Here is a 15,799-nt window from a genome sequence, read left to right as displayed (position 1 = left end):
AAAAGCCCTGCCAAAAGGCAGTGCATCCGAGGTAGCTAAGTTCTTCGTCGAAAATATCGTCCTACGTCACGGCGCCCCGGAGGCCCTTATCACCGACAGAGGAACGGCATTCACTGCCGACTTAACTCAAGCGATCTTGGCATACAGCCAAACAAACAACCACCGGACGACAGCGTACCACCCACAGACCAACGGCCTCACCGAGCGGCTTAACAAGACGATCGCCGACATGCTGTCAATGTACGTCGATGTCGAACACAAGACGTGGGATGCCATTTTTCCGTATGTGACCTTCGCATACAACACGGCGGTGCAGGAGACGACGCAGATATCTCCATACAAATTGGTCTACGGAAGGAGCCCGGCAACGACGCTCGATGCCATGTTACCCAACGTCACCGACGAAGAAAACCTCGATGTGAGCGAGTACCTTCATCGCGCCGAAGAAGCCCGACAACTTGCGCGGCTCCGTATCAAGAATCAACAGACGACCGACAGCCACCGTTACAACCTTCGACGACGCTTCGTTTAATACCAGCCCGGTGAACGTGTTTGGGTGTGGACGCCGATACGCCGACGTGGACTAAGTGAAAAGCTTCTGCGACGGTACTTCGGACCGTACAGGGTGGTTCGACGTCTCGGCCCACTTGATTACGAGGTTGTCCCCGACGGCATCACGAACTCTCAACGACGCCGATCGCGACCTGAAGTCGTCCATGTCGCACGCCTCAAGCCGTTTCATGCGCGTTAACAAACTGAAACAGTGTTTCTTTTGTATTATTGCCCCGCCGCGGTGGTCTAGTGGCTAAGGTACTCGGCTGCTGACCCGCAGGGCGCGGGTTCGAATCCCGGCTGCGGCTGCTGCATTTCCGATGGAGGCGGAAATGTTGTAGGCCCGTGTGCTCAGATTTGGGTGCACGTTAAAGAACCCCAGGTGGTCAAAATTTCCGGAGCCCTCCACTACGGCGTCTCTCATAATCATATCGTGGTTTTGGGACGTTAAACCCCACAAATCAATCTTTTGTATTATTGTTGTATCGTAATTTATTCATTGTGCTTTCTTGCATTATTATTGTACCTTCATCTTTAGTGAAAGCATCGAGACGATGCCTTTTTCAGAGGGCGGCAATGCCACGTTCTATTTCCCAAGTTTTTGTTATCGTCCCAAAACACCACACGATTCTCAGCGCAAACCGCGCCTGCAGTTTTCGAGAGGGTTCCGCACTGTAGTAGATCATTTCGATAAGATCACGCCCACTGTGCGAATGGTAAAGATTGTTCTGGAACGTACGCCGCCGCCAGCGATAGCGCTAGAACATTCGACGGCGGGAGTATAAATGCCGACGCGCTTCGCCGCTTGTCAGTAGTTGATCGAAGGCCGACGCTCCGTTCGCCGCTATCAGTCTGAGACTGCTATCTGTGCGAGACTGCTGCTGTAATTGGACTTTCTGTTTACCGGGCACAGGTTCACCCAAATAAACAGCTAAATCCCAACAAGAAGTCTCCTGTCTTCGGCCACGTCACGACCCCGTGACAATATATAAATATCCACTTAAAAGTACTTTAGAAATACTTATGAGCATTCATTAAAGGGGGCTCGAATGAAGTTGTTCACACAATATGTGTAAATGAACGTACATGAAGTAAGCAGAACAATTTTGTAAAGAACACAGCATGTTAAACGTTAGGTAGTACAATAAAATTGATCTGAAGGGTTACCAATAGATAAACCACACACAGAGCATAACAAGTAACTGCGCAAGCAGCTGAATAATCTCTGCAAACAATTATAATACATCTTTGGCAGAACATTGTCTGCTGTTGATATGAGCGTTAAGATGCCGCTGAAAGTTCAACGAGTCAGTTTCTAGAACCATAGTATCAGGTAAGCTGTGCTAATGACGTTTGTCACACTAACGCGGCAATTGGCTGAATGATTTAGTGTTACCGTTAATTCACGTGAAGCTTAGAATTATACGTGCTGAGACGTGTGTGGTGGTGTATGTAGGTGTAATACATGATGGCTGAACTGGTGTACGTGTTAATGTAAGAACAATTGAAAACGGGACAATATTGTGACAGTCACTTGACATTTCGAAAAAAATAGAATAGATGGTGTTTCAAGCGGACGGAGAGATTTAGTTTAGACAATTCTTCAGGTTCTATAATTGGGCATGCAAGAAAGTCATTAGGAAGTAAAAAAAAGTTATCCCTGCTAAGGCCTCCAACTGGAGTGCCATGCACCACAGCCCGAGCTTCTCGGGCACATCAGTTTAATCTGAGCTCACACCACAGCAGTCATGGCACGAAGACAGTGCGGAGCGCGTGATGGCAGCTTTGATAGAAAATCACAGCATATCCACGGTGTGCATTAAAATGAGTGGGGGAAGCTTCGGAGGGTTGTATCGGTAAGCCATGCATCGTCTGTCTGTCTGTCTGTCTGTCTGTCTGTCTGTCTGTCTGTCTGTCTGTCTGTCTGTCAGTCTGTCTGTCTGTCTGTCTGTCTGTCTTTCTGTCTGGCTGTCTGTCTGTCTCTCTCTCTCTGCCTGCTGTCCGTCTGTCCGTACGACCATCTGAGTGTTTATCGGTTCATCTATCTGTCTTTTCGTCTACCCATCCGTCCATCCAGCTGTCTATTTGTCCGTCCGTACATCAGTCTGTGTCACTCGTTGGCACTGTCTGTGTGCCGATACGTCTCCTTTTCTGTTCGTCTGTATCTGCTGAATGAGCCACAGAACTAGGCTTTCACGTACGACCTAGAAGGAACAAACTCGCAGCTTTCAGAGCATCGTCATAAAACGACTACAAAAACGCACGTGGCGTAACAAACACTTGTGGGACATTTGCGGTGGTTATGTAAGAAACTTCGCGTGAGAAAACGTCAGCGCCGTAACTCAGTCAACATGCCAACAGTCCAGTGACGTCCACGTGATTGCCATTTTATGTTACTGCCATCTCTACATCACGCCTCTAACAGGCATGCTTATGAGCGTTATTCCTCTTTAAAGCGAGTTGTTTCATTGACCTTTCGCACAAAAATTTGCCACTCTCCGAGCTAGCAAGCAATCACAGCCCTTTGTTAGGGCTTATTCTACTCACAAAAATATTTCAGATGAATATATAGAGCTTTCATCATCATTATCACCACTCATTCGTCACCGCACTACACCTCTTGCTTTGCACGCGCTCAGACCTTGAGGTGCATGCTAGAAAAAAACGAGTCCTGGCGCCTGGCGGTTGAACTCAGGCAGCCGGCACCTCTCTGATTTGGCTCAGAAGAATAGAGTGGTGAGATTCATCACGCCTCTCAGCCTCTCGCTACAAGTAGTGACCCGAAAACGCGCCGTTTGATGAACCACCGCCTGCCATGCTGAAGCGTGGCTGTTCGTCAGTTCCATCGCTCCAGCCGGCCTACGTTAAAGTGTGATTTATGCAGCTCGACAGCATTTTTGCGGCGAATCGTGTCACGCACAAGACACACATGCACGCCATTTTACTCGATGCCCTACCGGTGGATCTGCGCCACCTCACTGCTGAATTGATGTCCAGTCCGCAACCGCACGGTGCTCTCTGCAGTGCGTTGCACACCTGCTCCGACATCACCTACCACCCGCTTCCGGGGCTGTGACATCCAAGTTTCCTCTGCTCCAAAGCGAGCTGCACCACCTAGCCCGCAGACCACCCTTGACCAAGTCTGGCCGCTAGAATTGGACCCCCCGCTGACACCGTTCCGCACTGCCGGTTTCGACACACGGTTCGTGGTGTTCCCGGCTGCCCTGGCACTAAACAACATCTGTATTTAGGAAGTTACGTTGTATATACTGGAGAACGCTCTCCCTCATGACAGAAAACTACGCATCACCTGATTTTCGTGAAGCCGCCGCCCATATGGCAGACTAGACGCCGCCTCTGTCAAGGAACCGACCACACGGAATGCGCCTATCATCTAAACTGATCATGCCTTCCTCGTGGTTCCTCTCGACCACATCTCATCTCTCGCTATGCCACAACAACGAGTTAGGTGACCTTCCTAAGACAAACGACTCCACCGAGGCGTTGCAGCATAAGCCATACGACGATCGGCCTTTGGTTCAGCGGCCGACGCGAGTGAACTCATAGGTGAGCATGAAGGCTTTAACGCCTACTGACTGTGTGTGCCAAAAATGTTGACACCTGTCACTTCTTTGCTGACACCAATGACGGCAACCTAGCTAAGTCAGCTGTGATGTCCTACGCCAGCAGCGAAGTTACCGCCAACAAGACAACGACTGTGAACGACGCTGCAGTTTTGCCCGTGGTGGAGCTACCTGCTGACCCACCGGCCACGCAACCGTATGACAAGCATGCCGTGCCAATCCCAATATCTCCCGTTCCTACTGCCATATGTGGTCAAGTAAGCACATACGCGGCGTCCTATGGTCTGGCACAGCCCAAGTCTCGTGTGGATCCCGGCTTGCTGTCGAGCATATCTGGGGATGGTGCTGAACAGCTTGAACCCGATCAGCACTTCCCACGTGACATTAGACCATGCAGCGGTTCTGATCAGTGCTGCTCGAGTCTGGGCCCTTTTCTTTCAGCACGCGAGATAGATGTGACAGCGTCGGTGCCATTCATGTGCACCTTGTGGTTGTGCACATCTTTGTTCCACGACCCTGTCTCCCACCTCTGCAGCCCTTTGGAAATCGCAGTGTGCGTTGCGAAGCGTTTTTTACAGGCCTGGCGTTGCGGTGACCATCGGCCTGCGTGCTCATGCCCGCCCAACGCACAGGAAGCGTCCAGTTTTCACTAAAGCTTACGCCTACACAAATCACGAACTACTTAAACACCTGTCCTCACAAGTCGTCACCGCATGCCGCACCATCCGCACTGAGCCGCTTTCTACGTTGCGACCTTTGGTGTCGCCGATGCCAGTTGCCACAAAGGCTTCGCTGGGTTGCATCCCCGCTGCCTACAACAACTGTTCAGCGTGCACCCCGACCGCGGCGAAGCTCCCTGTGTCGCCCACCGGAACTCTCAGATACCCAACGTTTTGCAGGCTAACCACTTGGACTTCCCCACAGACAAACCATGAACTTTCACTCATGTAAATAGTGTCCGTCCCTCTTACTTTTAGGGGCGAATCTCCTTAAGGGTTGGACTGTCCATCCTACGTCGTTGGCGTGCGTACCCACCAGGATGCGAGATGGAAGATGGCGGTACTTGGAGTTTTCATTAGATGGATACACGAACGACTGCATGGACAAACAGACAGGCAGACTAGGAGACGGACAGACGGACGAACCAATGGACGGATGCGCGGAGCGGGTATGTGCCACCGGGTATGCGAGATGCGAGATAGCGGTACTTGAAGTGCTCACTAAAAAGACGAACGGACGGACGAACAGAGAGACTAGAAGGTGGACCGAGAGATGGAGGAACGCGCAGACGTGTGGACAGATGGACGCACGCACAGACGGACGGACGCATGAATGGACGCTAGGGTGGTCGTGCGGATGGACGGAAGCAAGAACAAGTGGACGGACGGATGCTTGGATGGGCTTACGGAGGCTTCGTCCCGCTCATTACGATTCCCTCCGTGGATGTGCTGTGACTTTTTTATTTTGCACATACCTTTGAAATAGCGCAAAGCGCCAAGAAGGGGCCTTTTAGCACCTTAATTAACATCATTATCACCCATAACGTAGCTTTTAGCACGAGAGATGGGCAAGCGCAAACTATCAACTAAATTCATTCGAAAAGGTGCACACATATATACACAGGTCAACAAAGTCACCAGTCAAGCTACGTTAAGAATGAACCAACTCGCCCAACAAGTCACTCTGCTGGAATCATGGGAACTTTGATCTAAAAGTAAAAAAACGGCTCCAGGGCGCAGTTTCGGATTATGAGAAAGTGGCAAGATTAATCATGCGTCTCTGGCTCTCGTCACAAATATAAGAACATGTCACCAGAGGCACTGTCATCATGGCGGCAACACGGCTAGGAGGGCATACGTTGTCGGCGCAGTGACTCGTATGCAAGACTTTGTAGCCATGTGATCATATAACTGATTCTTGTGTACGTCTGTTTGCATATTCTGCATGATAAAGCTAGTAGTTGAATCGTGCCACTTGATGGCGTTGCGGCCTGGGCACTGCTTCTCGGCAAGAGGAAACGCATTGGGTGGATACATCTTCGCCGAGGGCGTCTGTCAATCAAACTGATAGACGCATGGAATCAGATACAAGCTCATTGATTCTCAGAAATCTGAAGGTCAACTCGTGACTGTCATGTCTTCGTAATGAATGCCAAGTGTTTGCGCGGTGCACTTTAAGCAGCAGCTTCTCATATAAAATATTTTGCTGAGCTTCGACAACTTGAGAAAGGATGGAGCCATAGAGGAGCTTGTAATCATGTAGCTTTTTCCAGATTTTGAAGTCAGTTATCTCTCCGGTCGACTACGCATTGAAGGCCACGTCAGTTTTGTCTTACTTTGGAGAGTAGTAACTTGCTGTAATTAGCTTTGGTTTCTTCAGCACGACACTGAACACTTTTGTTCTGTTTGGTAGGGTTTGAATGAAAATAGGAATAACTACATCGTCTGAAATTAGCAAGCTCTCCCTTATTATTGTGACAATCAACAGGCTTCTTATAACCATAACCCCCAATATCACCACAATATTTGGTAAGATCTAATTTGCATGGCCTGACCTAACGTGTCCATGATTACAGTTGCGTTAATTAGTATGCCTAAGTTACGATGATCCTAGCCAGAAGTGGCTTAATTAGAATATTTTATTAACATGTGACCCATTTTCCAATTGAAAAACCTGGGTTGGTGGATGCTGGAATCGTTGGTGGATATGGTGGAAAGAATAATGGGTGTAGTCGAAACATTAGTGGATATCGTGAAAACTGTAGTGGGCATAATGGCTGATGGCGGCGAGAGTGGAAAAAATGATGGCCGATGGTGGTGGTGGTGGCGAGCCAATGGTGGTTACCGAGGAAAATGCTGGCTCATAGTGGCGAGGCAAAACGTGTTCGGTGGAAGGCTTGCTTAGCAAGGTGGATGACGGTGGCATAATGAAAAAGCACATGTGAATTCGCTTATTCGTAGTATTTCATTCTTGAACGCGCACGGATATATGTTTACGGTCAAAATAAACAAACGCTCCTAATCACGCTTTTTAGCACGTTTGTTTTTTATTCCTGTGGTGATAACGCTTCAATTTTTATGGAGCATGGATTATGCGGCTGGGATTATGTTTACATTCCGCGCACGTACTTACATCAGTTTGACATCCGCCATGTGTTTCTTTGCTGTAATGTTTAAAAGACTTGATGTATCACTGCGAACATGACAATAAATGGTTCACATCGGCGTGCAGTTGTCGACAAATCAATGGGCGCCAAATCGCAATTGCCCACTTCAATGTTAGAGCAGAACACGGCGGTCACTTGATATCACCACGCTAGAAACAAACCTCTGGTAATTCTTGCACATTCTATTGTTTGAGCCGTACCTTTAAGTTAACAAAGTGCGTGCGAATATGCATAAACTTTCACTTTCGACATGCGTCGAGATGAGCTCCAGCCAATTTGACTTTCACACTTCTGTTCGACCACTATGATTTCCACCAAAGGTTAGTCATATCGACCGAGCCCGTACAAGTGTTATCGGCGCTTCTGGGTTTCAGAATACACAATTTTGACGACTAAAAATGACAATACAGCACAGCTGTGGCATCATTTACCCTAAATGAAGCCTTTTTTATTGTGTACGGTGTCCGCGCAAGAAGCGACAAACATCGATGCGACGGGCTTGCAGCACTTCTACCAAATGCACGCCTCCCCTCACCGATAGCCGCCGGTCGCACTCGCCGGCACTTCACTGGTGCTTATGCGAGAACATAGACACGTTGATTCGTATACTTAATGACCCAATTGGATAGAATATTGTTTCTCGTGCACTGTATTCGTTTTGGCCAAGCCGTTATGTAGTTGTTGCTTACGAGAGAGCAACAGCGGTGTGCTGGCATGACTGCACTGTGCGTTGGGCAAAAAACATCAAAATCAATTGTTTAAGCGTATCTGTCGCATGAGCATTGAAGCGTCGTAAAGACTGAACTGATAGCTCCCTTTGGAAGGAGCGAGAAACAAATATTAAACTTGGCAGTAACCACCGATAAACTCTACCAGCTCCTCAGTCCACTGAGTTTTTTTTTTTTTGCTTGTGGTTGTAAATTGTAACAAAAACATAGCGCTGTTGCCATTATCGCAGTGGCAATTGTAACAGGCAGCAGTTATTCGTGTTTATCAAATGTCCGAATTTTAGTAGATTGTGCAGATCCCGTCAATCCCAAGTAAGCGACAAACCGAACTGAAATTAAACAATGACTTTAATTTGTGAGTTGACTATTTCTTTTACACCGAAGTTGCCATCTGTCGGCATGGCACAGTGGCGAGTTTGCTCAGTTATAGATTCAAAGGTGGCAGGTTCGATTCCGCGCTGTCACATCTTTTTTACGGGTGCTTTTTACATCGTTTTTACATAATTATTTTTAATATTTCTTAAGTAGCAGCTCGTCATGGTGGTTCTGACGCTGCTTCGCGCTCCAGCATTGCCAACAGGAGCTCACCATGTTCCATCCGCTCCACCATACGCCGCCATACACCATGTGCCACCAACATTTCCACCACCATAATCCACCGAAATGGTGGATGGTGGAATCCACCATTACTAGTGTGGACGTTTTTGCAGTAGGAATACTTCGATCTTAGCATGACTTGGATTGATTTGCTTGTTCATAGCATTTTCTGGCCTAACTAGCGAAGTGTATCATACAGCGCCTTATCTAAAGAGTGGGGCGCACGTCCTCAAAAAACTAGCAGACGCAGAAGATTACAAAGAGGGCACGCGCTCGCAAGCTGCATGCTCAAATCCCAATTGCTCGGAGTGGGTAGGTGCAAAAACTGAGAAGTAGTATCATCTTCATCAGAACATACAGGTTCACCACGATGAATAAACACGTGGCCTCGAGTTTCCTTATGGTTGCAAAGGTGTGAGGCACTCGGGCGCAATTAGTGTCAAAGTCCACGATTCTGATGCTCGTTATTTTAGACAATGCTTGTTGATTGCATCAAAAACTTTAAAATTACTTTAAGATGTCTGTGTGTTTAGAGTTACACCTAGTCCCGCAAAGGGTACCACGTGTAAATGCAAAGTAGCAGGGCGTTAACTTTTACACTGGCGGCGGCGTAGACGCTGGCAATCATCGAGGCGTTCCTAACGGGCAATGAAAGACAGAGGACTCTGATTGGTCGCAAAGACCCACGATCCGCTTTTAGTAAACACCCAAGCTGCGAATTTTTATTAAATGTGAAGCAGATTTTTGATTAGCCTGTGTAACGTAGTACCTCCGTCTGCATCGCTCCTCTGGCCGCAGTTGATGGAGCAGTGAAAAGTCCAGCAGTGCGTGCTGAAGCTTCTCTCTCTCGCCTGTCGTGTGCTCGCCGCGGGCAAACTATTTTTCCTTTTATCTTTACCACTCGCACTACTCGAGGCCACTCGTCACGTGGGCATCATTTCACCTTCGTCACCTCTCTCCATCATTCGGCGATAGGAATCCGTGAGCTGGTGGGTGCGAGCGCTGCGCTCACCTCGAGTATCTCGCGGCGACGACAATATGGACAGCGTGCCGATGCTTGCGACGCGATTGCTCTGACGAGTGTGACGCCGTCACTCGGCATGCTTCCCGCTATCGTGTGCGTAGATTTTTTGCCTGTCGCCCGCGTTGGACGATTCGCCGGCGTTGTCGCCGATGTCGCCGGTGTCAGCGTGGCGATCGCTTTCGCGAATCGGGACGTTAACACCGATGAGGAAGCCGAATGCAAGCGTCGTCTTCCGAACAGCGACACTGATGAGGTGCAAGTCAAGAATACCAATCGCGTTAGAGAATACAGATGGCGCGCGGCTAACACCCACGAGACGCGAGCCAAGGAAGCCGAGTGCAAGAGTCTTCAACGCGTCCTGCCTCCCGTGTCTTTGTGTTTCAAACAAACGCTTAAACGCTGCACCATAATTCGCTTCAAAGCTTTTTTTCTAGCACCCGCATCGAGGCCTGATGGGGTAAACGCCGTGAACACCACTTCTTCTTCGCATCCCAGCAGGATTTGCTTTTCTTCTATTCTATTTTTTCTTCTAGTCTCTTTTTCTTGTTATTCAATATAGCAATGAAGAAATCTTCAACCGGTACGGTTATGGAGGTCAAGATCCACTTTGTATATACGAGCTGGCCAGTGACTGGTTGTGCAGCACGAGAAGTGAGGTTTTTCAATCAAGGAGCTGCAGACGCTGCTTGCATCAGTGTTACAAGACGAGAGAAAGAAATCGTAGGATAGGAGAGAGAAGGAAAGGGGATACAATAGCCCAAAAGCGGTGTAAATGCTCTTGGTAAAGATGCCTACTTAACTCTGTCTTTCGTTTCTTGTCTCTTTCCGCGCTTTAAATAGCGCTCTGTTCAAGTCCAAACTAGCCCAAATTTTAGTACTTTTAAAAGATGCCGAGAAGAGAAAGATGAGGGAGCGAGCGTAAGCTAGCAGACACTGCCTGCATCGGCGTTTCGAGGCTTGAGAAGGGGAAAGTGTATGAGAGGGAGAGGTACGCATGTGCAGTAAGCTGGTCTCACCGCACAGCAAATTGAGTTGGGCAATAAGAGGCTTCGCACCTGAAATTATCACAAGGAAAGGTGTTTGACACTATTGCCTAAGGGCACTACTGCATGCAGCAGAACGACACACACATTGAAAAAAAGATGTCTCTGGTATGAAACACCGCGTATTAGTGCTGAACTTTCTTAGCGAAATGCCAAGTTCTATCGTGACCAATGAAACGCAGTGCTTTGAAGTGTGGGTTTCACCTTTTCTTATTGTTGTCTCGTTCACAATAGGGTACCGACAGAAACCAAGAAAATTTTAAGTTTCGCCGAGCTCGAACCATTTTTCATAGCGTCCCTGTTCGGTACCCAAAGATTGGCAGTTAAGTGAGTCGAACTGACATTTGGGCGAGTAAAACCATGTGGGCAAATATTTATAGCCTTTACTTTAGTGTCGCAATAACAGTGTGCACTGGAATTCATTAGAGTGAAGAAAATTACTCTTTCAGGTGCTGTGAACTCAGCGCTAGCAATAAATTTACGCATCAGCTACTCTAAAGTTACCCGTCGCATACCATGTTGAACGGCTTTCCCCGGGCCACGTTGTTGCATGTTTCAGCATGTGTAATCCACGGGTGTGTTGGCGAGCACCACCATAGGTCTCGGGAGAGGTCCTCATCAGGGGGGGGGGGGGGGGAAGCTAAGGTTTATCGCAGTTTTCCGCTATACACGTGTAGTGTGGGGGCGTCCTGCTTCACTTTCATGGGTAATTATGGGAGAGCCACCACCTCTATTTCATGACATTTCATGCGCCCGCCTATAATCGCCGCACGTACCTGGCACTGCCAGAGTTAGCTAAGACCATTGCTAATTTATGCATGTGGAAGCCAATGATCAGTAAACCTTCGCATACAATTGTGTGGAATTATAGGTGCCGTATCGAGGCTCTCGCTTTAAATTACCCGAAAAAGAACGAATCTTCGAGTGGCTCACTTTTTTGTTACACAAAGTTGAATCAAATTGACAGGCAGTTAGGCCAGAGACAGGTTATATATCTGAAAATGTGGAAATAACTAGACTCGGTGGTCGTAAAATCACCATTTCAGTTCGCGGAGATAGCGACATAGAACCGCCAAGTTACAACCACAGAGAACTTGATTTTTCTTAGACTTCAATTAAGTTCAACGCACCTAATCGAAAGAAATGTTCTGCTTTGATGGGTATTACAAAATATAAATTGTCACCTCTAGGAAGGTCAGTAGATGACACAATGGCACGACTACGCACGTGCTCCCATTTTCGGCTGTGCTAGCCTCAGTGTTGACGCAATAGAAAGACACGAAAAACTTTAAATTTGCAAGTTTCCGGCAATAGCTGACAAACCAAACAATCTTTGACAGGTTAGATGAGATTAGTGCCTGCTAGAAGCGAAGTTTTGGGGAAAATGTGAGGCGACTCTCGTGTTCACTCTAAGCCTAACATACAATCTCGCCATGTTTTATTAGCCACGTAGGTTACTTAAATAATGTCGTTGGACCATTGCAGTGGAATCTCGCCTTGTTTTAGTTGCGTATAGAATTCTCCAGCAATTTTGCAGTGCATGTATACCATATTGTTGTACACGGTAATCAGTGCAGTCTCGCGATTTGCTTTTCTATAGCAGAGGAGAGAAAATCAAAGGAAGGAGGACAGGGAGGCTAGCTAGTTCTCAAACCGGCTATAACAGAGCAGTATCAAGTTGGACAGCGCTGCGAGGCTTCTTTTTTGTACGGTTTTTGAAAGGTGGTAACTGCACACTGCAAGCAATTTGTGAGTAGACTGGTTATAGAGCGAAATTTTTTCCGCGCACATATAGTGTAGTGACGCGGAGATTCTACAGTCAATCGGTGAAACAAATTCAGACCTAAAGCGTAATGGGTACCTTATAAGCCTAAGTTTATTAATAGCTGCAAGAGAGCCCACGACAGTTTTTACAAATCGCGCTCTTCCAGCTTTGGCTTGAACTGTGCTGCGTCTTTCACGCAGGCTTGGTGATTTTTTGACAGCGACATATGATCTCAAGTAATCATAGTTTTGAATAAATGTGACAGTGTCATTACACTGAAACGCTTGAGCAATGATTAGTTGAATGGAATGCAGAGCAACTTGCTTGGATTGATTATATATGAATAGAAAATACTTCACGTACTATGGATAGCTAACAAAGGGACACAACCACGGCTAGTAAGAATTTTGTCAGCAAGTCAGAATTTACAGTTAATAAACCATTAAAGGCTTACTCATTTTGGTATTTTTTGACTAAAACAGCAGAAACAACATATCTTTGTAAAATGCATTTGGACCACAACTTCATCTCCACTGAAAAGCATCTTCCACCTCGGTGTACCTGTGGCAATGGTGCTTGGCTGCTGAACGGAACAGCACGGGTTTGATCTGGGCTGCGGCGGTCGCATTTTGATGAAGGCGAAATGGTCAAGATCCGTGTACTGTGCCGAGTCAGCGCACGTTAAAGAACAGAAGGTCATGATTTCGCGAGCCCTGCACTACGGCGTCTCTTATGATTATATCGTAATTTCAAGACGTAGTAATTCAGATAGAAATAATATAACCAAAGAGGAGTATGCTAGGCATATTACAATAATGATTCTAAGTCGGAATCTTTCTCCGGACATGCATGTACAAATACATAGCTGAGAAGAAAAAAAATCAATCGATCGCGCCTGGAATATGCTTGCTTTCCACACGTATACATTGGTATTGATTGTTGTCCTGAAGGAAAACACCTGTTTATAGAATACAAATATAAAAGAGTAAAAACTTTGAGAAAAATACTAGAGAGACACGGTGCGAATAAAATGAACAAAGCTGCTCATGCAGCACATGTCAAGATATGTTCAAAGCTAGTGGCGCGCAGAAAGAAAGAAAAGAAATGATTGAACAGTATGATACTCAGCACGAAACCTATTTTTCAGGCAGTATATCTTTTTATTTTTTACTTTTCTGACTTGGCAGCGAACCTGCCATGTTTTAGTTCTCTTTCGCTAACCACATTTTTTTTCTTATCGGCATGGACCAGATGAAACCCGCACACATGAAGTCCGAGGGTAGCATGACGCATATCCTGTATTATGTATTGGCGATAAATTCTGTCAAGTCGTTATGACGACTTGAATTATAGGAATTTAGAAAATTGGCTTTCCTGCTTTTCTTTCTTTTCATTTCATTCCTCTGTGAATATATTGCAATATAGTTTTACATCCCCAAACATGCACTTGACTTTTTATCAGCTCACTTAGGATGGTAAGCACCACTAACAAAGCGCATATTATGTACAGAACGGGGCATTAGACTGCTTTCTGACGAGGTTCTCTGTTGCCATGCAAAAAAGAACATTCAATATTAATTTCTGATCTGCGGAAAAACGCTAGCGATAGCAGGAAGAACCGTTGTACACGGTACTTACTGGCGCGAATACTGTTTCTTTTTCCCAATGCAGATGAGCTGGTATTTACCTGGTTTAAAACCTCCAGTAATGCTAGCCGACGTGAGTACGCCTTGCGTCTTTCTCAGCGTAGGTGAACTGACTCTTTCTTACGCAGAACATTACTGCAGCTGATATTTCACTGCCACTTTTGCAAAACAAAGCCCACAAAATATGACAACAGTACGTAAGCAAAAAAAAAGAAATCTTCGGGAATACAACTCTTTTGAATTGTACCAATTGTTCTATTGTGTAGATGCTGAAGCCGAATTGCCAAACATACTGCTGACGCTTTTATGCTACAAAACATAAGCATGAGTGGTGAAGCAACCTGTACTTCCCTTTCTTATATATATATATATAAATATAAATATATATATATATATATATATATATATATATATATATATATATATATATATATAGTGGGAGTAATAATTTATTGGGCCAGTTAGTCTTCGTGAAGGTATGGGATATGGCACAACGGGAGCGTTGTCAACTAGGATAAATATATTTAATTCGCAACAGTTTCGGGAGGGGTCCTCCCTTCATAAGGGGATGACTTATACTGACATGAGCTTCCAAACTTCAATGCTGCCGCGTCCCTCTCGCCTTGAAAGACGTTTGCGAGAATGAGAGGAAACTAGAAAAAATAAGGGGGGGGAGGAAAAGACGAAAAAAAAAGAAAAGGAAGAAAGTAAAAAAGAGGAAGAATCACTGTCAACACTGAGAACAAAGCCAACTGTTCGTCTACATCCACATACGGTTCATATCACGTGCTGTTCAGTTCTTCACGTGTGTCGGGCCACCCAAGATTGTCGCCACGGTGCCGGGAGGGTCCGTGACGGCGTGCCTAAAGAAAGGGGTTTCCCCGTAAAGGGTCGTTCGGCGGGCGGCGGGCAGCGTGGGTAAAGGAAAGGTTTCTCGTTAATGGGTCGGTCGGCTATTTTCCTTTAATCTTCGTCCGTTTCCCTTCAATGGTCATGAAGTGGTAGGCGAACGTAAACACTTTGTATGTGCATGTGAAAAAGAAGAAAAAAAAAAACAAGAAAGGACAGTGTACACGTACGAGTCAGTCAGAAAAAAGCATGGTCTCCAGCTATCCATCTTTGTCCCCAATTTTCTCCTGGCTTACTTCTCAGAGGCAGTTGAGTTTTCCGGGGTCCTCGTTGATGCCGGCTACTAATGTACGAAATTTGAAAATAAAATATGCCTCACGCTGTTCGCGCTCGCGTCTGTTTGAGTAACCGGACTGCAAAAGAGTTACGCTAATATTTTCAAAACTGCGGTTTGGCAGGCGCAGATATCTAGATAAAGGTAGCTTCGGCAGTGAAGTGGCGTGGTACCGGTGATTATTGAACCGCTGCCGAAATGGCGTGTCTGTTTGGCCGATATATTCTTGTCCGCAGATGTTGCAATGTAGCATGTATATTACCTTACTGGAGTCACAAATAAGGCTTTCAGTTATGCAGAATTTGAAATCCGAGGAGTTCGCTTTGGATTCACGCTTTGGCCATCTCTGCGGAAAAGCTCGATGCAAGGTATGCCCACAGATGGTCACAACACGTGAATCCAAAGCGAACTCCTCGGATTTCAAATTCTGCATATCTGAAAGCCTTATTTGTGACTCCAGTAACGTAATATACATGCTACATTGCAACACCTGCGGACAAGAATATATCGG

At 46.4% G+C, this 15,799-nt stretch overlaps 1 long non-coding RNA gene across 2 annotated transcripts in view; it reads right to left on the bottom strand.

Moving 5' to 3' along the window:
* The window catches only part of LOC119179833 (uncharacterized), a 35,553-nt gene extending 21,295 nt beyond the window's left edge, over window positions 1-14,258 (bottom strand). Inside the window, exon 1 of one of the 2 annotated variants that reach the window (XR_012885098.1) lies at window positions 14,147-14,258. This is a non-coding gene — a long non-coding RNA (uncharacterized LOC119179833). Of the gene's footprint in view, window positions 1-14,097 lie in introns of both variants that reach the window. The other variant, XR_005110887.2, reaches the window with a different exon arrangement.
* Window positions 14,259-15,799: the final 1,541 nt, after the last annotated feature.

The sequence above is a fragment of the Rhipicephalus microplus genome, chromosome 7 (assembly GCF_043290135.1).
Source record: "Rhipicephalus microplus isolate Deutch F79 chromosome 7, USDA_Rmic, whole genome shotgun sequence".
Lineage (NCBI taxonomy): Eukaryota > Metazoa > Arthropoda > Arachnida > Ixodida > Ixodidae > Rhipicephalus > Rhipicephalus microplus.
The sequence above is the reverse complement of the archived record's forward strand: the minus strand, read 5'-3'. Positions and strand labels throughout refer to the sequence as shown.